Source organism: Notamacropus eugenii, chromosome 2 (genome assembly GCF_028372415.1).
Source record: "Notamacropus eugenii isolate mMacEug1 chromosome 2, mMacEug1.pri_v2, whole genome shotgun sequence".
Lineage (NCBI taxonomy): Eukaryota > Metazoa > Chordata > Mammalia > Diprotodontia > Macropodidae > Notamacropus > Notamacropus eugenii.
Window position 1 is genome coordinate 30,173,559 of NC_092873.1, and position 25,148 is coordinate 30,198,706.

At 40.6% G+C, this 25,148-nt stretch overlaps 1 protein-coding gene and 1 long non-coding RNA gene across 7 annotated transcripts in view; one reads left to right on the forward strand and one right to left on the reverse strand.

Moving 5' to 3' along the window:
* Nucleotides 1-15,367, reverse strand: part of LOC140524831 (golgin subfamily A member 3-like) — a 67,131-nt gene extending 51,764 nt beyond the window's left edge. For 4 of the 6 annotated variants that reach the window (XM_072639652.1, XM_072639653.1, XM_072639648.1 and 1 more), the window contains exon 1: nt 15,069-15,367. The gene's annotated coding sequence lies outside the window, so the exon portion shown is untranslated. The remainder of the gene's footprint in view (nt 1-15,068) is intronic. The other 2 variants (XM_072639656.1, XM_072639654.1) reach the window with 2 other exon arrangements.
* A 104-nt stretch (nt 15,368-15,471) lies between these two features.
* On the forward strand, nt 15,472-17,894 carry LOC140524844 (uncharacterized). Its single transcript, XR_011973854.1, has 2 exons — nt 15,472-15,730; nt 16,594-17,894. It is a non-coding gene; the product is annotated as an uncharacterized lncRNA (long non-coding RNA).
* Nucleotides 17,895-25,148: the final 7,254 nt, after the last annotated feature.

Genomic DNA, 25,148 nt, shown 5'->3' on the forward strand with positions numbered 1-25,148 from the left:
GCAGGTGCTGGTGAAGTCAAAACCAAGGATGATTCTGTTTCTCCTTGAGGCCTGATCCTGGAAGTAGTTGGAGTGTGTGATGGAGTTATGTAGGCAGCTGACTCTGGCCTAGACCCTCACAAAGGACTTGACATGGAGTTAGCTGTGCTCTCAGCCAGAAGAAACATCCCTGGGATGGTCTGATGGTCTTCCACACTGATGTGCTGCGAGAGGCCAAACTACCATGTCAATTTGCACTGTCATCTAGTTCCCTACTAACCTATCTGCAAAAAATGAATTCACACAAAAAAAAGCACCTTCAGTTTTTCATTCTTTCCCTGATAATATTCTTCCTTAGTTCTTCCCTTTTTCTCTTCAAGGTCATTGAGATAGCTATTTACAAAAGGTGTTTCCATTTCCATTTCTCCCACTCCCTTTTTATCTCTACAGTCTGGTTGCTAAGTTTCATAAGCAAAATGAAATTGTCCTCGCTAATGTTACTATAAAACTCGTCATTGCAAAAAGAAATGACCTTTTCTCAATCCTCATTCTTCTTCATCTCTTTGCAGCCTTTCATTCCTTTCTCCTACTTTCATTGATATTCTCTTCCCTTTAGATTTTTATGACAATACTCTCCTGGTTCTTTGGCTGAATCCTGTCTCAGTCTTTTTTGCTACATTCTCACCCAAGTCATCAATGCGAATTTTGGGTAGTGTATATTAGGGCTCTGAGTTGGGCCCTTGTTTTTTCTTTTTCGAGGAGATTTTGTAAGTTCCTGGAAATCCGTCCTGAGAATGGATGATTCTCAGATATACTCATCTACCTTTAGCCTCTCTAGTGATCTGCAAACTCATTACTCCTTTTGGACAACTGCCTGTTAGAAATCTTGAACTGGTTGTCTTGTCCATATCTGAATTGCAACACATCCAAAACTCTACTCATTTCCTTTCCCCCCCAAAATTCATTTCGTCTCAATTTCCCAGTTTCATGCTCTCCCCATCTTCCAATCACCCAGGCTCACAGCCCGGAACTACTTACTTTCACGCCCAAACCCATATCCAATCTTTTGTTAAGGAATATAGGTCTTGCTCTCTTAACACCTCTCCTATATGCTCCTTTACTCATATGACCCTATCATCCTCCTGGTGCAAGCCCACATCACCTCATTCCTGGACTATTGCAGTACGCTTCTTGTGGATTTTCTTGTCATAAGACACTCTTGTCCATCCTCTACTCAGCCACCAAAATGATTTTCCTAAAGCTCTTGTCTGACCATGTCATTTTACCATTCAATGAAATATAATGGCTTCCTGTTCCCTCAAGAATCAAATAGAAAGTGCTAGTTCACATTCAGAGCCTGTCCCTCCTTTTATTTGTCAATCTAATTGTACTTTACTCCTGCATTCTGCCAGTGACACTGGCCTTCTTGCTCTTCCTTGCATTGACTCACCATCTCACAACTCAATATATTTTTACTGACTGTCTTCCATCCCTGGAGTCCTTTCCCTCTGTATTTTTCTGGCTTCCTTCAAGCCCTTGTTAATCTTCCCCCCTTACTGTAGAAAGGTATCCTCTTCCTGTCTGTAGGAAGATGCGATCTTAATAGACATGATGCCCTTGATAGGTAAGAGAATGCAGTTCTTTAATTCTTACGACCTCACAGAAGTGGGAAGAGATGAAATGGGAGAGCTCTCCCGATCACCATTAAAACAGTATAGTTTCCTTTTCAGAGACAAATGAAACAGTATAGTATAGATAGAGAGGAGGTAAATGTTGCAATATATATAGCATGTGGGGAAAGTACCAAAACAAAGTATTCTTATATAGAAAATGATCCTATTTGTATTTAGTCTCGAGAAAAGAAAATTCTCAAATTTGTAATAGTAAATTCACAAAAGAGAACACAGAAAAGATCAGAGCATCTATAAATATTAGCTTAAACATAGTTTAGTAAACCAAAACAAATATGGAGAGATTTGAAAATGATTCATCTTACGTAAAACAACAAAGCTTTACTGGGACTTCACTACAAAGCATTTCTTTCTTTCTTTTTTTTTTTTTGAAACGTATGTCAATGAAAGTTCTCATTTGATTTCAATAAAGGTATTACTTATACAAATAATATGATAAATATAAAATAATGAAAACTTCATCACTTAATCAGGGAAATTCGAAAACTTTAAGAAGAGCCCTCCCAAAATCCCTTACAAGGTTATTGCACTTGCCATAGTACTATTTATGATTGGCACCTTTCACACTGTCATAGGCGCTCTGCTATTAGCTGGATATATCAGCAAAGGTGGGGCAGAATGAGTCATTTCTGTTCTGGTAATTGAAATTCTGGTATTCCTGCCAGGATTCTACCTTTTGTGCATTGCCTACTATGTTCCCAAATGCTACACGGGCTACTCTTACAATGACATTCCAGATTTTGATGACTAGAGTCTACTTTGGTCCAGAAAAAAAAAATTTGCTTTTGGGAATAAGCTTATCACTGAAAAGCTGAACCCATGGAAATTTAAATACCAGTGGGTCAGAGAATTCTCTAGTTCTCTAGCAGTTACTTTACCAAGGTCATTGCTAGTCTCTATGGGGTTATCCCAAAGATGTGAACTGAGCTTGCAATTAGAGAAATAAGTTTCCTTACCTCCTGTTCTGAGATAAGGTTTTTGAGGAGGCAGCTTTCCCATACACATATACAGATACGTATTTTCCAAAGCAGTTGTGGAAAGGAGAATAGAATCATTCAAAAATTTTTTTTGGTAAGACATGTCCTTTTTAGTCTGAGGTTCATCATCAGGTGGGCTTGATGATGACGAATTTTTCTGTTGCAGATTCTTTTGGAGACCGTCAACAGAGTTATAGAGGAGTAGCTGGATTTCCCTATCTGAATACATGTGTGTGTATATGAATAGATGAATACATACATATATGTCTATATTCACATGTACATACACACACAAACTTATATAGTAACAGGAATTTGGTGAGGAAATGGCCAAATAATGGTTTGGTTGAAAAGAGACTGAATCTCTCAACTGTAAGTTGAAAATGTTGACATTTTAGCTTTTATTTTTGGAAATAGTTTGTCATTAACAACATGATTTGTGTCAAATAGAACATGTAATGTGTTTAATTTTATTTTGTTAAATAATTATTTGAAAAACTCCAAATGACTCATTTAACCCATGAAGCTATTTTTTCCATTGTCCTCCAGTAGAACACATCTCAGTAAAACTAGGCATAATCGAATGACAATCCACGATCATTCCAACTTGCTTTTTGAAGTGTCACACAAATTAGGAATTTTGAATGTCTAAGAAGAGATTTTGCAGTTTTTCATCTTCCTGATATTCTTGCTAGGCCTTATATGTTTCATGAAGGCTTGATGTCTATACCATGGGGCATTTTGTCCTCTGATGATAAGGATGTGCCATGCTTTTATCATTATTTTAATTTTTTTTACCAGTTGTTAGTATTGCTAATTTTTTTAATGAAAAAATAAGGTTGGGGTAATCATAATTTAGTTGTTTTATAAATTGCTTTATTAGTACCTTTTGCTGTTTTCTTATTGTTAAGAGATACAGACTCAGTCACTTGAAGTCTACTCTTGGCTAAAGTAGGCTGATTATTTCATTGTTGCAGGAAGTGAGTACATTTAAGAGAAGTTAAAATGTCAAAGTCAGAGCTCTAGATTTAATACTTGTAAAACCTGTGCCTTATATTGGACATTTAATAGACTTGATTATCATGTTGCATTTCAGTCTATGAATCCCATATAGAATATATCCTCTACTATCTTCAATTCAGGACACCAGCGACCAGATTCCCACTGGGACAATTGGCCAGAAATCAAGACACCCTCTCTCACACACAGTCAACCTATTTTTCAAGAAGAGCCACTGCTGTACCTAAGACATCTGCAGGAGTGAACATGGCAACCAGGAGCCTGTTGCTCGCCTTAACTTCAGATGAAACAACAGCTACCTCTGACTCAAGTACTCCTTTACAGACCAGCCTGACTGGGAGACTTTCCTCTCTTCTCCCAATCATCCCATCTAGAGCACCAACAACTACCATGGAGAACTCCAGTATGGGATCAATATCTATAGCAATTCCACCAGATGTCTTCTGTACAACTGCCTCAGCTTCAGGGATGGGCACCAGTCCTCCTGCCTCCATGTCCTTCTCTCCTTCAACTTTCAGGAGAAAACCCTGCACCAACTCCAGGACAACCTGAGGTCACTACCCCAGAGAGGTCAGACTCTCAGATGTGAAGAGAATCTGGCTCAGCTGCCCAGCACCATCCTGGTATAAGGATCATCCCAATACATGTTTGTCCTTGGCACCCACAAAAGGGATATCTGGGCCCATAACATTGTCTGTTACCTTTGTGGAGAATATACTCAAACCCCACATAACTCTCAAATATCAAACACATTCCTTGAGACCTCCAACTTTTACAAGGCCAGAGACAACATTCATTGTTGCCCTCCATGATGTAAGACAGGGAGCCAACCATTCTACAACTATCCCCTCACCCAACACGACAAGAGCCCAGACAAGCCAAACTCTACCTCCTACCAATGAACACAGGGAGACTTTGCATTCTGAGGAGCCAGCCAGATAACTTGGACCAGTGACTGGAGATACATCGTTTCCTCCTAGTGTTAGAAGAGATCCATGGAAATTCCAAAGATCAGGCACTATTTTCCTATAAAATTTAGAACAGGAATCCTATTTTTAAAAGTATCATTATGCTTTAAGCATTAATTATTTTTATGTGATACTAACTCTATTTTTTAAAAATTGTTTTTGTTTCCCTACTAATTTTTTATTTATCTCAGTATTTATTTTTTACCCTTTAATAATAATTCTTGCTCTGTGTCCAAAGTTGCAGTTTGTGTAATCACTGGCTTTTATTTGTGGAAGATGAATAGCTTCGTACAGTCTAATAGCAGTTCCCATTATCTATGATTTTTCACATATGCAATGGGTGCCAGTTCTGAGAAATATTAAACTGGGTAGCAATTTTGTATAAAAAATTTTAAAATGTTAGGTATAGTATAGATGATCATGTGTTTTAATCTAGCCATTCCATACAAGAATTTAGTGTAGTTGGAGGAATTCAATGAATTATGCCAAATTTACCCTTCACAACTTTACATTGGCTTCTTTAAACTTTACATTTTCATTAAAAAGTTTACCAAACTTTAGTTAGATTTATTTTTACAAGGTACTTAATCTTATCTAATAAGGGAAAAAATTGATTTCTTTTGCTTTTTGGCTTGATTTGCTATTAGCAATTTTGAAGTAATTTGCTTTGCTCTGGAGTATTTTTTGTAGCATATCCGTATATACATATACAAGTATGTATTTTTGTGTGTATACGTACATATATATATACATATATATACATATATATGTATATATATATATGTATATATATATGCATGTGTATGAATGAATTTACCTATGTAGGTCTTCCTTCCAGGTTAAAGAATGAAATGAAATGGAATGACCTGCCTTCCCTTTGCAAAAGTAAGCCCTTTCACTACACTGTATTCACATAAGTGGGAGAACTATCATACTTTCTATAGTTTAGACCTTTTCTGTCCTATGACTGCAACCAGGAGTGTAATTCCTATCCTAACAGAAAAAGGAATTTCTTTGAAGACTTGGCAAAGAGAGTTGAAGATGTGAAGGGTAGTTCTCAACCTTATTTTTGCTATTGTTTTGGCTTTAGGCAAACAAGGTCATTGATGTCAAGTGCTTTTACCAAACCTGACAAGCATATCAGTGCTTATATCATTCTTTTTTGAATTAATTAATTTATTTAACTTTTAACATTCATTTCCACAAAATTGTGGGTTCCAAATTTTCTCCCCATTTCTCTCCTTCCCCCACCCCAAAACGCTGGGCATTCTAGTTGCCACTATCACCAATCTGCCCTCTCTTCTAACATCCCTCCCGTCCCTTATCCCCATCTTCTCTTTTGTCCTGTAGGGCAAGATAATTTTCTATACCCCATTACTTGTATTTCTTATTTCCCAGTAGCATAAACAGTACTCAACAGTTATTCCTAAAACTTTGAGTTCCAACTTCTCTTCAACCCTCCCTCCCTACCCATTCCCTTTGGAAGGCAAGCAATTCAATATAGGCCATATGTGTGTAATTTTGCAAATGACTTCCATAATAGTCGTGTTGTGAAAGACTACCTCTATTTCCCTCCATCCTATCCTGCTCCGCATTGCTTCTATTCTCTCTTTTGATCCTGTCCCTCCCCAAGAGTGTTAACTTCAAATTGCTCCCTCCTCCCATTGCCCTCCCTTCCATCATCCCCCCCACCCTGCTTATCCCCTTCTCCCCCACTTTAGGTATTGTAAGATAGGTTTTCATACCAAAATGAGTGTGCATTTTATTTCTTCCTTGAGTCAAATGTGATGAGAGTAAACTTCATGTCTTTCTCTCACCTCCCCTCTTTTCCCCTCCACTAAAAAGTCTTTTGCCTGCCTCTTTTATGAGAGATAATTTGCCCCATTGCATTTCTCCCTTTCTCCTCCCAATATATTTCTCTCTCACCGCTTAATTTCATTTTTTTAAGATACGATCCCATCCTCTTCGTTTCACTCTGTGCATTCTGTTTGTGTGTGTGCTCATGTGCGTGTGTGTGTCTGTAATCCCACCCACTACCCAGATACTGAAAAGCTTCAAGAGTTACAAATATTGTCTTTCCATGTAAGAATGTAAACAGTTCAACTTTAGTAAGTCCCTTCTGACTTCTCTTTGCTGTTTACCTTTTCATGCTTCTCTTCATTCTTGTGTTCGAAAGTCAAATTTTCTTTTCAGCTCTGGTCTTTTCATCAAGAATGCTTTAAAGTCCTCTATTGCATTGAAAGACCATTTTTTTTCCCTGAAGTATTATACTCAGTTTTGCTGGGTAGGTGATTCTTGGTTTTAGTCTTAGTTCCTTTGACTTCTGGAATATGATATTCCAAGCCCTTCTATCCCTTAACATAGAAGCTGTTAGATCTTGTATCAACCTGATCGTATTTCCACAATACTTGAATTGTTTCTTTCTAGCTGCTTCCAATATTTTCTCCTTGACCAGCGAACTATAGAATTTGGCCACAGTGTTCCTATTAGTTTCTCTTTTTGGACCTCTTTCAGGAGGGGATCTGTGGATTCTTTCAAAATTGAAAAGATGATGATGTTTAGGTTCTTTTTTTGATCATGGCTTTCAGGTGGACCCATAATTTTTAAATTGTCTCTCCTGCATCTATTTTTCAGGTCAGTTGTTTTTCCAATGACATATTTCACATTATCTTCCATTTTCTCATTCTTTTGGTTTTGTTTTGTGATTTCTTGGTTTCTCCTAAACTCATTACCCTCCATGTGTCCCATTTTACTTTTGAAAGAACTATTTTCTTCAGTGAGCTTTTGAACCTCCTTTTCCATTTGGCTAATTCTGGTTTTGAAAGCATTATTCTCCTCGTTGGCTTTTTGAACCTCTTTTGCCAACTGAGTTAGCCTATTTTTGAAGGTGTTATTTTCTTTAGCATTTTTTTGTGTCTCCTTTAGCAAGGTGTTGACCTGCTTTTCATACTTTACTTGCATCTCTCTCATTTCACTTCCCAGATTTTCCTCCACCTCTCTAACTTGATTTTCAAAATCCTTTTTGAGCTCTTCCATGGCCTGAGCCCATTGGGTGGGCTGGGATACAGAATCCTTGACTTCTGTGTCTTTCTCTGATGGTAAGCATTTTTCTCCCTTATCAGAAAGGAAGGGAGGAAAGACCTGTTCACCAAGAAAGTAACCTTGTATAGTCTTATTTTTTTCCCCTTTTCTGGGCATTTTCCCAGCCAGTGACTTGACTTCTGAATGTCCTCTTCACACCCACTTCACCTCCAGATCCACCCAGCCAGCGCTTGGGGTCTGAGATTCAAATGCTGCTTCCCAGCCTCAGGGCTTTGGGAGGGGGTGGGGCTGCTATTCAGTGTGAGATTAAGTTCAGGTGCTCAGGTGGGGGCAGGGCTGCCACACAGGGCTTAGTTCCCTCAGGGGGTTTATGCAGATACCTTCAACAATGGATCCAGGCTCCTGCCTGCTTGGGGAGCCCCTGTTCGTTTCCACTCCCGCTGCTGCCTCCCAAGGGGGCCTGAGCTATGGAGACTCCCTACTCCCCTCCTGGCAAGCCAAAAAGTCTCCCTCATTCACCCTGGCGCCTGTGGGTGGAGTGATCTGCGAGGCTGCTGGAGACTCCCTCCCTGAAGCCTGCCTGTATCTGCTCCTCTCAGTGGCTCAAGGCCAAGGCAGGACTGGGCTGGGCTCCAGGTCCAGGGCGTGACAGACCTTTCACAGGTTTTTCAGGGCTTTCTGAAACAGAAATCTCCTCCACTCCATTGTTCTGTGGCTTCTGCTGCTCCAGAATTTGTTGGGAGTTCTTTTTTACAGATATTTTATGGGCTGTGGGTTCAAAGCTACCATACGTGTATCTTTCTACTATGCCATCTACACTAATTCTTCTGAATCCAGATGTATCCCATCCCTATCAGCTATGATTAGGGTAGGATTTCATTTTACTCATAAAAGGCACAAAGGGAAAAGGGAAGCAGGGTAAAAGAGCCTGGGTAGATAGAGATATTCCTAGGAGGGCACTGATAAGAGAGGGGAAGGAATTTAAAAATGTGTTGATATACATCTGAGAAATAACAAACTTAGTTATGAGTGGTAAAAGAAATGAGAACGGAAGGAAGCAATACAGCCTCAAATGTTTATTGTTAGGGGAAAGATGAAGAAAGTGAAAGATAAGTGGGTCAGCCATCATACTACCTGAGTGGCACTATGTGGGGAGGGCACCTTCGTTGCTGTGTATTTTAGGGAAGAATATAACCACAAAGACAGGGGCGACAAAAGTCTGTGACAACTTTCAACCTCACTTCACCTGTAGTTGCTGTTAGCAATTACAACATTCATCATTCTGGGAATGTCTCTATCCATGGTAATTACAGTTAATCTTCCAACTAGGCAATAATTATCTAGTTGCCATACCATGCAGGATCAACGGGCTAGGGTTCACTTCTTTCAGCACGACTGAACACAGTGAAAAGTATCTCAACCTTGAAAAGGGACTAGCATTTTTCAAACTGTACAGAGACTGGTTGTATGTTTTTGTATTTCTTCAGTTTTAGACTACATTTGTATATTAAACAAATAGGTTACTACACTCATTTCCGTTATCATTACTCTGCTGAAATGCTTTTTAATAACCATCTCAATAAAACAATATATATTTATGGGAAGGGCAAAAGTTATTATATTAGTCTGCAAATCACAGCTTATGTATCAGAACAAGGTCAATGAGGATAGCCAGACAATCATGAAAGCCTTTGACTTCAGCCATTTCAATGAGCCAGTACCTCAGCTGCTTTAACCTATGAGGCTGTTCTCTCTCATCCATTCCTACTTTCGGCCTGTAATTGTGAAGGCAGCGGTTCACAAGGATCATGCCAATACTGGCATTTCTTGGCTTTTAGGATAAGCGAAAATATTAATTGAAACTCAATATATAGTTATCACTTTTAATTTTGAAAGGTAATGAAGGACTAATGTTGGAAATTACATTCAACATAGGGGTATGGTAACAACAGGACAGCATTTCGTTGTTTCTAAGAACACATCTAATAATTTGTGTATATTTACAACAATTATGAAAATGTACAAACGTAGATTGGGGCAAATGAATAATGCGCTGGGAACCATCAAATGCCCATCCTGGATTCCACAGACTTCCAATGTTTCACAGACAAAATAAAACATATATGTCTTTTATAAATACACTTGGAACTTAATTTTCCTATGGATAATTTCTGTGACTCATGTTTAAAGATCCCCTTGCTTGCGTCGTCAATTACACTCCAGAAAGGCAGTACAGCACAGGGGAGAGAAAGCAATCCTTGGAGTTGGCAAGAACTACCTCTGACTCCCACTGGCAGTGTGACCTAGGCAAGTCACTTAACCTCTCAGGGATCTAAGTAACTATCTAAGATTCTAATTTGCTGAAAGATACTGGCCTGCAGTGCAAAGGGAGTTCCCTATACCATGACACCATATATCCAGTCCATACCCCATGAGAAACTCAAACATACACATTTAATCGGATAGCTATATTAGGTATGCTGAGAGAGTAAGGAAGCTGATTCTATAAACTACACCTGAAAAACCGGTCACCTAACACTTACCACAGCTGCTCTTCCAAACCTTTTCATCCCTCCTCAAAGCTCCCATATTTCACTCTGCACCTCCTCAGCTAAAAATCTTGTCTCATATTTGGCTGAAAACAATTGAGGCTATTACTTGAGACCACCCTGTCCCCACTTCTTCTCATCTAACATCATCCAAATGCCTTCTGTCAGTATCTCCTCCTTCATTCATCCCACATGAAAATGCTTCTTCAGGGGGCGGAGCCAAGATGGCGAAGTAGAAAGACGCACATACACATAGCTCCGAACCCACAAACCACAGAACGGCTAGAGGGGACCAACCCAGGGCGAATTCTGCACCCAGAGACCACGGAATATTGGAGCAAGGGAGATTTCTGTTCCGGAGAGACCTGCAAACCTCTCGCGGGGGGTCCTTCGCGCCATGGACTGGGCGCCGGGACTGGGAGCAGAGGGCAGCCCTGTCGTGGCCGAGACACCGTGAGGAAAAGATCCGAGCAGGCTACGGGACGGGATCTCCAGCTGCGGCACAAGCCCCCCCACCAACAGGTGACTGACGGGGGTAGGTGAGAGAGTCTCTTTGGCGGGTCGAGAGGGGAGTGGGGTTCCCCCATGGCCGGGCCCCCCCAGGAGATAGAAGCTGAGAGGCGGCTACAGACAGGAGCTCCCCAAACGGGCGGGAGCCTGTATCCATAGTGGAAGGTCTGTGCATAAACCCCCTGAGGGAACTGAGCCAGAGAGGCGGCCCTGCCCCTGACCACCTGAACTTAATTCTCACACTGAATAGCAGCCCTGCCCCCGCCAAAAACCCTAAGGTGGGAAGCAGCATTTGAATCTCAGTCCCCAAACGCTGGCTGGGAGGACCAGGAGGCGAGGTGGGTGTGAGGAGAACATTCAGAGGTCAGGTCACTGGTTGGGGAGAATGCCCAGAAAAGGGAAAAGAAATAAAACTATTGAAGGGTACTTTTTCGGAGAAAAGACACTTCCTCCCTTCCTTTCTGATGGGGAGGAACGATGCTTGCCATCAGGCAAAGACACAGAAATCGAGGATTCTGTGTCCCAGCCCACCCAATGGGCTCAGGCCATGGAAGAGCTCAAGAGGAATTTTGAAAATTAAGTTAGAGAGGTGGAGGAAAGACTGGGAAGAGAAATGAGAGGGATGAGGGAGAAGCATGAAAAGCAGATCAGCTCCCTGCTAAAGAAGAACCAAAAAAATCTTGAAGAAATTGGCACCTTGAGAACTAGCCTAACTCAGTTGGCAAGGGAGGTGCAAGGGGCCAATGAGGAGAATGCTTTCAAAAGCAGAATTAACCAAATGGAAAAGGAGATTCAAAAGCTCACTGAAGAAAATAGATCTTTCAAAACTGGAATGGTACAGATGGACGCTAAAGACTTTATGAGAAAGACCGATATCTCAGAACATAGCGTGCAGATTCGAAAAATGGAAGATAATGTGAAATATCTTATCGGAAAAACAACTGACCTGGAAAATAGAATCAGGACAGACAATGTAAAAATTCTGGGACTACCTGAAAACCATGATCAAAAGAAGAGCCTAGACATCATCTTCCATGAAATTATCAAGGAAAACTGCCCTGAGATTCTAGAACCAGAGGGCAAAATAAATATTCAAGGAATCCGCAGAACACTGCATGAAAGAGACCCAAAAAGAGAAACTCCTAGGAGCATTGTGGCCAAATTCCAGAATTCCCAGGTGAAAGAGAAAATATTGCAAGCAGCTAGAAAGAAACAATTCAAGTATTGTGGAAATACAATCAGGATAATACAAGATCTAGCACCCTCTACATTAAGGGATCGAAGGGAATGGAATAGGATATTCCAGAAGTCAAAGGAACTAGGACTAAAACCAAGAATCACCTACCCAGCAAAACTGAGTATAATACTTCAGGAGAAAAAATGGTCTTTCAATGAAATAGAGGATTTTCAAATTTTCCTGATGAAAAGACCAGAGCTGGAAAGAAAATTTGACTTTGTAACACAAGAATGAAGAGAACCATGAAAAGGTGAACAGCAAAGAGAAGTCATAAGGGACTTACTAAAGTTGAACTGTTTACATTCCTACATGGGAAGACAATATTTGTAACTCTTGAAACATTTCAGTAACTGGGCACTGGGTGGGAGTACACACACACACACATGCACATACGCACACATACATAGAGAAAGAGTGCACAGAGTGAATTGAGGAGGATGGGATCATATCTTTAAAAAAAAATTAAATCAAGCAGTGAGAGAGAAATATTGGGAGGAGAAAGGGAGAAGTTATATGGGGCAAATTATCTCTCATAAAAAAGGCAAGCAAAAAACTTATTAGTGGTGGGATAAAGAGGGGAGGCAAGAGAAAAACATGAGGTCTACTCTCATCACATTCCACTAAAGGAAAGAATATAATGCACACTTATTTTGATAGGAAAACCTATCTCATAATACAGGAGAGTGGGGGACAGGGGTACAAGCAGGGTGGGGGGGAAGATGGAGGGGAGGGCAGGGGGAGGAGAATGCAATACGAGGTCGACACTCATGGGGAGGGAAAGGACCATAAGAAAATAGAAGTAATGGGGGACAGGATAGGATGGAGGGAAATATAGTTAGTCCTATACAACACAACTAGTATGGAAATCATTTGCAAAACTGCTGGGGATGGAAGCTCAATTCCATGTGGACAGTCTCGGGCGGGTAAAGGTGGGAACTTCTAAATCTTAGAGTTCTCACGAGGCCCCCCCAGGAAACGACTGGGAATCGAGGTGAACCGAGCAATCTCGTGTATTTCCGCCTCTTCCCGTGAGAAACGTGATGGGAGAGAGCTCTCCCCGCCCTCGAGATTGTCCCGGACCTGGGCACACCGAACAGCACGGTATTCAGATGCAAACTATGCGGCTGGAGAGCTTAAGTAGGATCAGGAAAGCCAGAAAGTTCTCTTGGGCGGAGGGGCCAAGTGTGAGGACAACAAGGCTCCGCTTTTCCTCTCTCCTCTCTCCCCTCCCCCTCTCTCCCCACTTACACTTCTACTTCCAATCTCTTATTATAAGATCTTTGCCTCCTTGGGAGATTCTTCACTCCCTCCTAAGGAAGAATTCCCCTGCACTTGTAACTAGACCCTGAAATAAAGCTCAACCCTTGTTCGACTCTGGAACGTCCTTTCTCTCATACGAGCATCCGGTTTGGCCAACCGAAGACCTCCGATAGAGGTAAGGTAAGACTCGGGTAGCCCACAGGCCTCTAGGCCTGGCACAAAACTAAACAGATTTGGCTTATATTGAATTACCTGTCTTCCAAGGGGAAGGGGTGGAGAGGGAGGGAGCTAAAGAAGTTGGAACTCAAAGTGTTAGGACCAAATGTAATGTTCTTACCACTGGGTAACAAGAAATACAGGTTAAGGGGTCAAGAAAGCTATCTGGCCCTGCAGGACAAAAGAGAAGACGGAGACAAGGGCAGGGAGGGAGGATAGAGGAGAGAGCAGATAGGTCACAGGGGCAATTAGAATGTCTGAGTTTGGGGGGGGGGCAGGGGATAAAAGGGGAGAAAATTTGTAACCCAAAATTTTGTGAAAATAAATGTTAAAAGTTAAATTAAAAAAAAGCTATTAGACAAGTCAAGGAAAGAGGAAAAAAAAAAAAGAAAATGCTTCTATAGGTCCAAGTCATCGCATTCTATCTTATCTCCTCCAGCGTATCACCCCTCTCTAATTCCTATTCTTGCTTTCTTCAATCTTTCCCTGCCTACTGGCTACTTCCCTCCTTCCCCATTCCCAAAAACATCTTTACTTCATCAACCTGTCCTCACTCTCATCTCACATTTCTCTTGGCATTTTTGCCTAATTTGTGCTCTAAGAGGATTCCTGAAAACACGTGTCTCCACTTCCTTTCTGCACTCTTTCTTTTAACATTAGTCTGGCTTGTAAAATCTCCAAAGATACCAATGCTGCCTTAACTGCCAAATCTAATGGTTTTTTCTCATTTCTCATCCTACTTGATCTCTTTGAAGCCTTGTCAAACTAGAACACTTATCTGCTTGATATTCCCTACAGTCTTCGTTTTGTAACACTAGTTTTCCCTGGATCTCCTCCTAAGTATCTGATCCTCTCCTTCCTAGCCTCCCTTGTAGATTACCATCTCCATTCGACTGACCTCCTAGCAAGCAGAGACAGCCTCCAGATTTCTTTCTATCGGTTGTGATTAGCTGGGTGACTGACACATAGAACGCGATTAATAAAAGCAGAAATTACTTTTCTGCCTTGTTGCTTTTACATTCCACATACAGTGACCATATTTCTCCAGATGAGGCAGCTAGGTGGCCCAGGGGATAGGAGTGCTGGCTTTGGATCAGGGAGACTCATATTCCTGGCTTCAAATCTAGCCTTAGGCAAATATTCGTTGTGTGGCCCCGGGCAAGTCACTTAACCTTATTTGCCTCAATTTGCTCATCTGTAAAAGGACCAGGAGAAGGAAATGGAAAACCACTCCAGTATCTGTGCCAGGGAAATCCCCCAAAGTCTTCCCAGAGAGTCAGGCACAACTGAAAGGCTGAAAACAACATTTCACTAGAACAGGGTAGCATTTGCTCCCACCTCACCACTGAGGAGGCGGAAGTCAGCTGGAGGCTGGCTAAAGGAAAAAGTGAAGGAGTTTCCCTTCATTCAAAATGGGTAGGCAGGAGGGGGAGGGGACGCCAGTGGTCACGATTGGGATCCACTCTCCAGCAGGCAGAGCCTGACCCTGCTCTGTCCCAGATGCTGAGGGGAAGAGCTTGGCCAAGGGGTAGCCGAGGCACAGGCGCCCCCGTGGAGGGGGGGGTGTCTGAGGCTGTTCCTGGGGGCCTTCCCTTCACTCTCCCCCACTGCCCTCTCACCTGCCCTTTTTATCCAGATCGTCGACTCCGGCCTTTTCGTGGAGCAGCAGTTCCTGCACCTTCTTCACATCCCCAAGCTCGGCAGCTTTGTGTATCTTATCGAGGTCCTTGACTCTGATGATGTAAGAATCCGGGCCGAAGGGTGGGACCCCGCTGTCCCTGCGCGGGGGGAGGAGGAGGAGGAGGAAGATGGGGACACAACGCTCCTCCTAAAGATGTTAGAAATGTTCTTCATGTTGGCAGGGGGTCACAGAGAGGGTGGGGGAAGTCACGAGGAGTTCTCCCTTGATGTATTGGCCTCCTCTGGGCCCTCGCCTATTCTCCAAAAAGAACGTCAACCGCTCCAAGTGAAGTGACTCCTAAGCCAGTAACAGCAAGGAATCGATCCTAGAAACGGCTGTAGCCCTAGCAACTCCTCGAGGGGGACCGAAATGAGCATGCGTTCTCCAGATGCAGGAGTCACGCGCATGGGCCCAAAGGTAAAGCTAAGCCTGGGCGAGTGCACACGTGCCAGGTCAGTTAGGTCTCCGCGGGAGGGGTCCACAGCTCAAGATCGCGAGGGTGGCTGAGCCCTGGGCTGGCTGCTTCCTGTGCTGGAGGTTCTTTAGAGCCTGGAACTGTGACAGGATGCATAGAAGACGGGGGAAGGCGATGGGGGCCAGGTGAAACCTAAGGGGAGGGTGGGGCATGTGGATTGGGAGGAACTGGGTTCGAACGTGGAATCCTGGACCCGCTCTGTTGTTTCCATTTGTGAAGGTGGGCAAAGCACTTCCTCTCTGAGCCCCAGTTCCTTCTTCTGTACAACGCAGACTTCGGTCTTGATAACTTCCCAAGTGTCTGCCAGCCATGAATAATTCTGTGAAGCCCAGACTGAAAGCCAGCTCCATGTTGGTGCTCTGATGTCTGATGGACGCCCTGGGACAAACGCAGTCTAGGTTCCTCTCTCCTCTGATTCTCCCTTCAGGAGGACAGGGCAATGATTCCTCTGGGACAGGGAGCCTGGCACAGGGAGGGTGGAGCTGGCCTTAACCAGGCAGCCCTGGGTTCGAGCCCAGCCTGTGCAGAACTGCAATTGCCCTATTGATGCTTTTATTAGAGTGGGGGCTGAGGGAGTTACAGCAGTTGTTTGGGAAAAGATATGTCAGGTTCAGCTGATTATAAGTAAGGCTAGAGTACAGAATGAGACTATTTTTTTTTTAAAATGGCCAATGCAGAAATTTATTTTGCTTGACTTGACAAGCACATAATAGGAGTTTTGATTTGGTTTCTTTCTCAATGAGGAGTAGGGCAATTGGACGAGAAAAGGTAGATTTCTTTCTGAAAAAAGCAATAAAATAAATTCTTCAAAATGTACCTAATACATACCTACATGAAAGTGCTAGATTATTTGCACAGAAAAAAATGATGAGACACAGGAGGCCACAGTAGATAGAAGGCCAACCTTGAGTTCAGGAAAATGAGAGTTCAGGTTCTACCCTGCCATATTCAAACTGTATAACCATTGGATTGTCATTTAACCTTTCAGGGTTCTGAGGCAGCTCTCCTATAAGCCCCTAAGATTGCGGATGAGTTATTGAATCTACGCAAGTGGAAGGAGTTAACACACCTAGAATTGCTAGTAAAATCCCAGGTCTGAAAAAAAATGGAAAAGAAAACAAAAGGGGAATAGTGCATGACAGGTATTCAGAGAAAGATGGGAAAAAGTATGTGGACTAATTGAATTAAGTGAACATAATCAGGAGGACAGCACAAAAAAGGAAAATCACAGTGGAAATGAAACGCCCAAACACAGTAGCATTGTAATTCTGATGACTAAGCTTCGAGATTAGTCCAAGAGATTTAGGAAATGAAGCTTGCCTTCCCACTCTGTGGAGATGAGGAACTGTGGGAGCAGAATGCCACACAGGTCGTAAATGTCTGAGGCCATGTGACCTAAGAGCTTCCTGACTCCTAAAGGCCCAGTACTCTACACCATGAGCCACCTAGTTGGCTCTTAGACAAATTGGGTTCAGTGACTTGCTCAAGGGCACACAGTAAATGTTTGAGGCCATTTGAACTCAGGTCTTCCTGACTCAAAACCCAGCACTCTATTCACTCAATCATCTAGCTGCTTCCCCCTGCTGAAGGTAGTAAATGGCTATTCCTGTCTTCACATGGGAATCCTGTGATGACAGGAAAGATCTATCCATGATCAAGAGCTTGGTTGTCAGATCAGACTTTCCACATGCTACCATTTCCACAAAGGACAAGACTGCTACCATGAAGGTGGAACAATTTTGGTTTTCAGCCTCAATGTCAATGCAGCCATGGCACCTACTAGGACCAGATCAATCTAAACAGTGGAGGGATGTGTGTGTGTGTGTGTGTGTGTGTGTGTGTGTATTATATATATATAATGAGACGCAGAGACCATGGACCTACCTGCCATGAGTGACCAGCATGACTGATCTTCCTTCCAACCCCTCCTAAAGGCATCCTCCAAAGCCTTCTCATAGCTCCCCATCTTTTCCCTCCTTCCTTCCTGGAAATTGGCTCCTCACTGTTCAGCCTCAAATACTTTGGCCTCAGCCAGGGAGCCTTGCTTAAAAGCGAAACTGCAACTCCAGCACCAGAGTGAAACCTCTGAACTTTTTATTGCTAAAAAATACTCACCTGTGGTCCTTTGTATGCTGCAACCTGAGGTCAATGAAGCTCTTTCCATCTGACTCACAATTGGAATGTCCTCTATTTTTTGTCTTCAAATATAAACTCCTTGAGGACAGACTTACTTTTCTAAATGTATTCCCAGTTCATTTCATAAACGTCTAATAAAAGCTTTCCCATTCATTCTTTGTTCCTCATTCGTACAAAGTAAACAGAACCAGGAGAATCCACAGACTATGACTGCAATGGTGTCAAGAAAAAGAAGACACCATCTTAGAGAACAGAGGAAAAAAGGAAGCAGTTTGAATTGTAGTGACTAATGTTTGTCCAGGAAAACAGATCATCAAAAAGTCTGCCATGCCCTCTACATGTAATCATTCCAACATGTGTTGGAATTCTCTCAGGTCCTGTTGAAGAAAGAGAGATGGGAGAACTGCTTCAGAATGTGAATGAATTCACTTAGATCTTCTCTGTAGCCATTGGGAGGTTTATTGATGCAGAAGCTGAGATTTAGTGAGGAGCTAAACAAAGGCCTTGCTTTAGAAAAAGGACCAGTTTTATGTAGGATGACTTTAGGGTTTCCTTGTGGGTGTAGGAGATCTAGGGTCTTGCAAGATAAAGACACAGGGTGAGGACTATGATGGACACATGGTAAGGAAATCCCATTCCCAGGATCAGGGGTAGGAACAGGAATTTTTTGTTTCCCCAGGATGAGGGGTGAGAACGGGGAATCATATGGTCCAGGATAAGGGGAGGTTGTGGTAAGGGGAGATTTTTAAGGCACCAAGGGCTTCACAAAGTCAATCAATATTACTTTACCTCTCAGGGCACTGTTTCTACCCACATCAGTCCTGCCTGCAGGAAGAACCAGACCCTAAATATTCCAGAGACTTCATGCTGTGGTTGAGGAGCTAACCACAAATTCCCCTGAGAGAGCAGGAATAACGCAGTGAGGACTTACAACTGGTGGATGACTATGATGGGGTGCTTGGGTGCATGTGCTTGGACCCCAATTCTAAAATCACATTTCTCTTAAAAATCACATTTCTCTTAAAAATCACATTTCTCTCTAACCTCAAAACACTCTCTCAGTCAGTCTAACTCCAGTTCAAGGACAGCCTGCCCCAGCAGGAACCGTTATCTCCCTTCCTACCATAGTAGCCAGCTGCACCTATAGAATTTATTACTTAGAGCCAGCTGCGTGCTGACTAAACTAGCTGTGCACTGGTTCATGGCGACATTAATTCCTCGCTGACCAGTGATATGCATCTTCAACTTAGATTTATGTGAGCTCCTTTACATAAATCTTGTCTAAGAAGACATTGGTGACAGAAGTATGATTTTTTATGATCAATCCTGACTATCGTTTGACTTAGTGACGTTTCAGACTTAAAACCACACCTCCATGTAGCTAACCCTTGGGCTATTTCCCGATAAATATTGAGTAAAATACCTACACAGTACATACCTAAAGTACGTGTTCTTTTAAGAACTGACTACTCCCTAATCACACCACAGAATACCTAGTTAGCGTATTTGGCACCCATCTTACTATACAATAATCTGTATAAACTTTATCTATAATTCCTTTAAATGGCAGGTTCCCTAAGTATTCTTGCCCGCTAAAAAGTGTAATAATAATAAACTGTTTTGCCTACTTGACTTAAGATTGTTTCAGTCCAGTGAATCCTTTCTAGACTAGGTTGACAGGGATCGCTAGCGCTTCGTGCACCTTTCTTGACCCTCATCATATTTTTGGCGACTCCTCCAGAGCATAATCTGACATCTCAAGTCCTCTCCAAGTCAAGGTGAGCTTTCTTTTCCCTTAAGCTTGCTGAGCTTTCCCCTCTCCTTGCCCTATAGCTGAGGTTCAACTCGTGCACAAGGAACGCTTACTGGGGTTCGGGCAGAGCCTTTAATGGGCTCTGCCACTCTCCATTGAAACAAGGGACGCCTTTTGGAATTCAGTGCACTTTCTAGCACACAGTGGTGCTTCATTCAAAATGTGGGGAAATAAAATTGATCATTTTTTATACACACACCCCCACAAACCTATTTATTAGAAGTAATTATAAGTAGATAAATTCATGGCCAAGTAATGAACCAATGAATTCCATATTTGTGTATGTATGCATACATCTATTTAAATACTTTATTATTTATTTTATTTTAGTCAGAAAAAGCTATGTATTCATATACATACAAATACATGTTAGTCATCATTTGGGTATTTATTATTTGAGTCCTCCAAGTTATGAGGCTACATTTTGTTTGAGTCTGGATTTGTTTCACGGTAGCTGCTTAGGGGACTCCCAGTGAGAAAACTTTTACCAGTCCGCAGATGAGAAATTATCTTGCTATTTATGATCACAGAATATTGCCCAGATAATTGAAAGGTGATGGTAATAGTCTAGTGCGTTTTACTGGCACAATCTGAACACAAAATTTCATGCTACAGAGATCCGTTAACGCTGCCTCCCCTGGAAGTTGCTGAGGCAAACCAAAATTGTAACATGAATATATATTCAGGGATTGACCACTTATACAATTAGATGCCACCATTCATACTGAAGACTGACATATTTCCAAGACCATCCTATTTTGTCTTTGTCTGGTCCTTTTCTTCCTGATTGTCAGTAGATATTTCAGAAGCGAATGATATGAATATAAGAAGATCTTGGGGACATTGATGAAACCCTTTTTTCTCTGGTAACATTTGATCTTTGTTCATTCTAAGAATTACCTCTGGGTTGCAGTCATCACCAACGTTGTGTTAAACATAAAATAAAATAAATTTCTTTTCGTAGATTTTAGATTCATTTTTCGGGATTGTAAGTGTAGAATTGAAAGAGACCTTAAAAATCGTTTAGTGTCCTCCAGCTTTTAGTTATTGAGTCCTCATTTTATGATGAGGAAATGAAGGGCGAAGGAGGTTAATTAACACTGAAAGTCACCTAAGTAGCAAATGACAGAGGTGTGATTTGGAGTGAAATGATGTGACTCCAGAGCCAGTGTCCTAGTATAATAAAATGTATAAAAAAGGGTCAGAAACAAAATTTTTCCCACTGTTTCAATGAAACATACTGGTCTATATTGTCCGTTGATTTGCTTGAAGTGGCCTTTTCCAGGTACCAATCATGTTCACACAGGGAAGACCTCCTGCATATAACTGCATACATATATACAGTTGTATATATGTGTGTATGTGTGTGTGTATCTACACATACACACACATATATACATCTATATATATAGATATATATACACATATCTTTCTACCTATCTATATATATTGACATATATATATCTATATATCTATATACATGTATGCAGACATATATGAATATACATATTTATATATAGTTATACAGTGATGGTTATAGTTCCATAGTTCTATTTCTTTATAAGGTCATTTTTATTAAATGAATTGGTAATTTATAAATTACTAACTTTGAATTTCTAAGACTGATTTAGTCTCAGATGAGCTCAAAGTTAAAGTGCTGATCTGAAGAATCCTCTTTTACCTTAATCAGAAGCAAGTTAGCCCACGAAAGCTAAATGCAGGAAAATGAGAATTTTTGTTTCTAAAGCCATGTGAGAGGAAAGAGGATGAGTGGAGGTAGGTATAAAGACAGCTCTTCCAGATGGATGAGACAATTAGTGGCAAGAGGTCTATGGTCTGAAGTGTTTCTGCAATGTTTATTTTGCTTCTGTTTTCTATGCCAAGGAACATGACTTGGATTAGAAAAAAAACAGAACAAAAATGGCTACTAGGAACGTGAGGTCTAAGATAATAAGGTCACTTTGTTGTCTTTAATCAGTCCAAATATTGATTCACACACATCCTCAGATACTGGAGGAAAAAATGATTGCTTGATCACTATCAGGGATCTTCGAAAAATTATGAAGACTGGAATCACAAGAGTGCAGAATAGGAGATATCTGAGACTCTCTCACTTGGTTGAGCTGAATTCTTTTAATCCCAATGGGAGGACTCATCTACTGTGTATATTGATTGTCATATATTCTACATATTTTTTCTCTAATTTCCAATTTGTTAACCTGGACAAATGGATTTATCTGCTATGCTATATTTTTCCATTGTGAAATATACATTTCGTCAGAATGGGGTCAAACTTGGAGATATGTATATGTGTGTATGCACACATATACGTACACATGTGCATACATATATGCGTGTGTGTATGTGTAGATATAACTAAGTGTATCTTTATATACATGCACTAGTGAATGCACACATCTACACATTGTGTGTGTGTGTGTGTGTGTGTGTGAGAAAGAGAGAGAGAGAGAGAGAGAGAGAGAGAGAGACACGCACACGCACACACAGTGCTTGGGACCCTCTTTCCCATTAAGGAATAGTTATCCAAATTGAAGCTGGGAGGGTGCAACCAAGATAAGCATTTCTGTTGAACTCTCCTAACATTCCACACCAAAAACTTCAAAATAATCCCTCAAATTAAATTTTGGAGTAGTATAGCTAACAAAAGCTCAGGGTGAGATATTTTTTCTAGAACAGGACAGCTTACTTAAGAGGTATGAAAAAAGGTCTTTGACATTGGTGGTTGTGGCATGCAGGAGAGCAGTGGTGTTGTCAGATCTTTGGTTTGAAGCTTGTAGCATTGACTGAGTCTTTCTGCATTCCAACACCTTGAAACCCTAAATTTTCACAAAGAATTATTTGTGAAAACAGCAGATTGAGAAAAAACGAGCTAGGGACAGCTCTCCTACTTCCCAACTTTAATATAAAGCGTTCAAAGTCGATAAAAAAAGCTGGAAAAATGAGCAAAGAACAAATAAAGACCCTGACCATAAAAAGCTGCTTTGACAATGGCAAATCAATAACAAACTCAGAAGCCATTGGCAGAAAAAGATTTGGAAGCAAAGCCGCAAAGAAAAAATGCAGACTAGACACAAGCTCAAAAATTATCTCTGAGTGAGATAAAGAAAGAGCAAAAGAAAAATTATGTTAAAAATCAAGTAAGAATGGGAGAGCAATGCAAGACAATTAGGAAAAGAGAAACATTTTGGTAAAAGTTGAGCAGAAAATAACGGGTTGAGGGAGGGTCAAATACCTTACAAAACTTAATTGAGCAAATTGTAAAAGAGATACAAAACTAGGCTGATGAAAAAAACCTTTTAAGAAGTAGAATTGTCCAAATGGAAAAAGAGCCTTAGAACCTCAGTGAAGAAAATAATTAATTAAAGATTAGAATTAAGGAGCAGCTAGATGGTACAGTGCATAGAATACTTTCTTGCCTTCAAGACTGGAGGACCTGAATTCCAATTCAGCCTGAGACGCTTGCTAATTCTGTGCCCCTAGGTTATTTACTTAACCGTAATTGCCTCAAAAAAAATAGAATTGGGCAAATAGAAGATAATGGCTCCATGAGACATCAGGGAACAGAAAAAAGACAAATGAATGAAAATGTATGAAAAAATGATTATTTCATTGGAAAAACAACTGAATTGAAAAGTAGATCAATGGGAGGAAATTTTAAAAGCCATAAAAAAGAACCTAGACACATTTCAAGAAATTTTAAGGAAAATCTATCCTGATTTCCTAGAATCAAAAGGCAAAATAGAAAATCAAAAATAAATTCAGGAATCATCTCCTGAAAGAAATATGAAGATAGAAACTCCTAGGAATATTACTGTCAAATTCCAGAACTCCTAATTCAAAGAAAAAAAAAACGCCAAGGAAACTACAGCAATATATCACAAAGATCATAACACTGTGATCAGGTGGAATTTATACCAGGAATGCAGAACTGGTTTTACATCACTAGAACTATAAGTGTAGTTGACCTCTAAGTAACAAAAACAACCAAAATCATATGGTTATATTAATGAATACAGAAAAAGGTTTTAACAAAATACATCCATTCCTATTAAAGACATCAGAAAGCATAGGAATAAATGGAGCCTTTCTTAAAATGGTAAGTAGTATCACTCTAAAACCAAGAGCATACATTTGTTATGGACATAAGTTAGAAGGCTTTCCAAGAAGATCAAGTGTGAAGCAAAGATGTCCATTATCACCACCACTATTCATTATTACATTGGAAATTGTAGCTATAATAATAAAAGAAAAAGAAATTGCAGGAATAAAAATGGACAGTGGGGAAACAAAACTATCATTCTTTGTGGATAATGAAGAACTAGACAATCCAGCAAAAAAAAACAAATTGAAACAATTAAAATTTCCAGCAAATTTTCAGGAAATATAATAAACCCCAAATAAATCATCACCGTTTCCAAATTTTACCAACAAAACCCAGTATTAAGAGGATGGAGAAATTCCATTTAAAATAACTACAGACAGTATAAAATACTTGGAGTCTACTTGAAGAGACACACTTACAAAAGTATGTGAATACAATTTTAGAACACTTTTCACATAAACAGATCTAAATAACCTGGGAACTATTGATTGCTTGTGGGCAGGCTAAACCAATATAACTCAAAAGACAATTCTGCTGACATTTATTTCTTCAGTGCCATACCAATCAAATCACCCTGTTATTTTATAGTGTTGGATGAAATAGTAACAAAATTTGTGTAGAACAACAAAAGGTGAAGAATATCAAGGAAATCAATATAAAATACAGGCAGAAGGTAGATTTAACTATATTACAAAGTGACAGTCATCAAAACAATCTAGCATTGGGTAAGACAGTAGTAAAACAGTGTTAAAGATTAAGTGCACAATAGAGGGAGGTAAATGACCACTGTCATCTAGAATTTGATAAACTCAAAAATTCAAACCTTGGGGACAAAAAGTCATTATTTGACCAAAAAGCAATTCTGAGAAAACTGGAAAGCAATTTGGCAGAAACCAGTCTTAAACCAATATCTCACACCGTGTACTGAGAAAAAGTTGAAAGAGAAAGGTGATATCATAGGCAAATTAGGGGAACGTGGGACAAATTACCTGGCAGATAAGGAAAATTTTATGATCAAAAAATCAATAGATAGCATGGGAAGTAAAATGGCTAATTTTGATTGCATGTAATAAAATTTTAAACAAATAAAACTAATTTAGCCCAAATTAGAGTTAAAGCAGTAAACGGGAAAATATTGGACATCAAGTTGCTTCAGATAAAAGTTTCATTTCTCAAATATATGGGGAACTGATCTCAATCTATAGAAATAGGAACCATTATGCAGTTGGTACAGACAAGTATTCAGGAGAATAAATCAAAACTATCAAGAGTCATAAAAATGCTCTAAATCACTAAGAATCTGAGAAATGCAAGTCAGAACAAGTCTGAGATGCTTTCCAGACCAGCTAATATGAGAGAAAGCAAAAATAATAGACGTTAGAGGGGATGTGGAAGAATAGTTACACTATGGCACTATTGGTGGAGTTATGAAATGGTCCAAACTTTTTGGAGAGCAATTTGGAATTAAGAC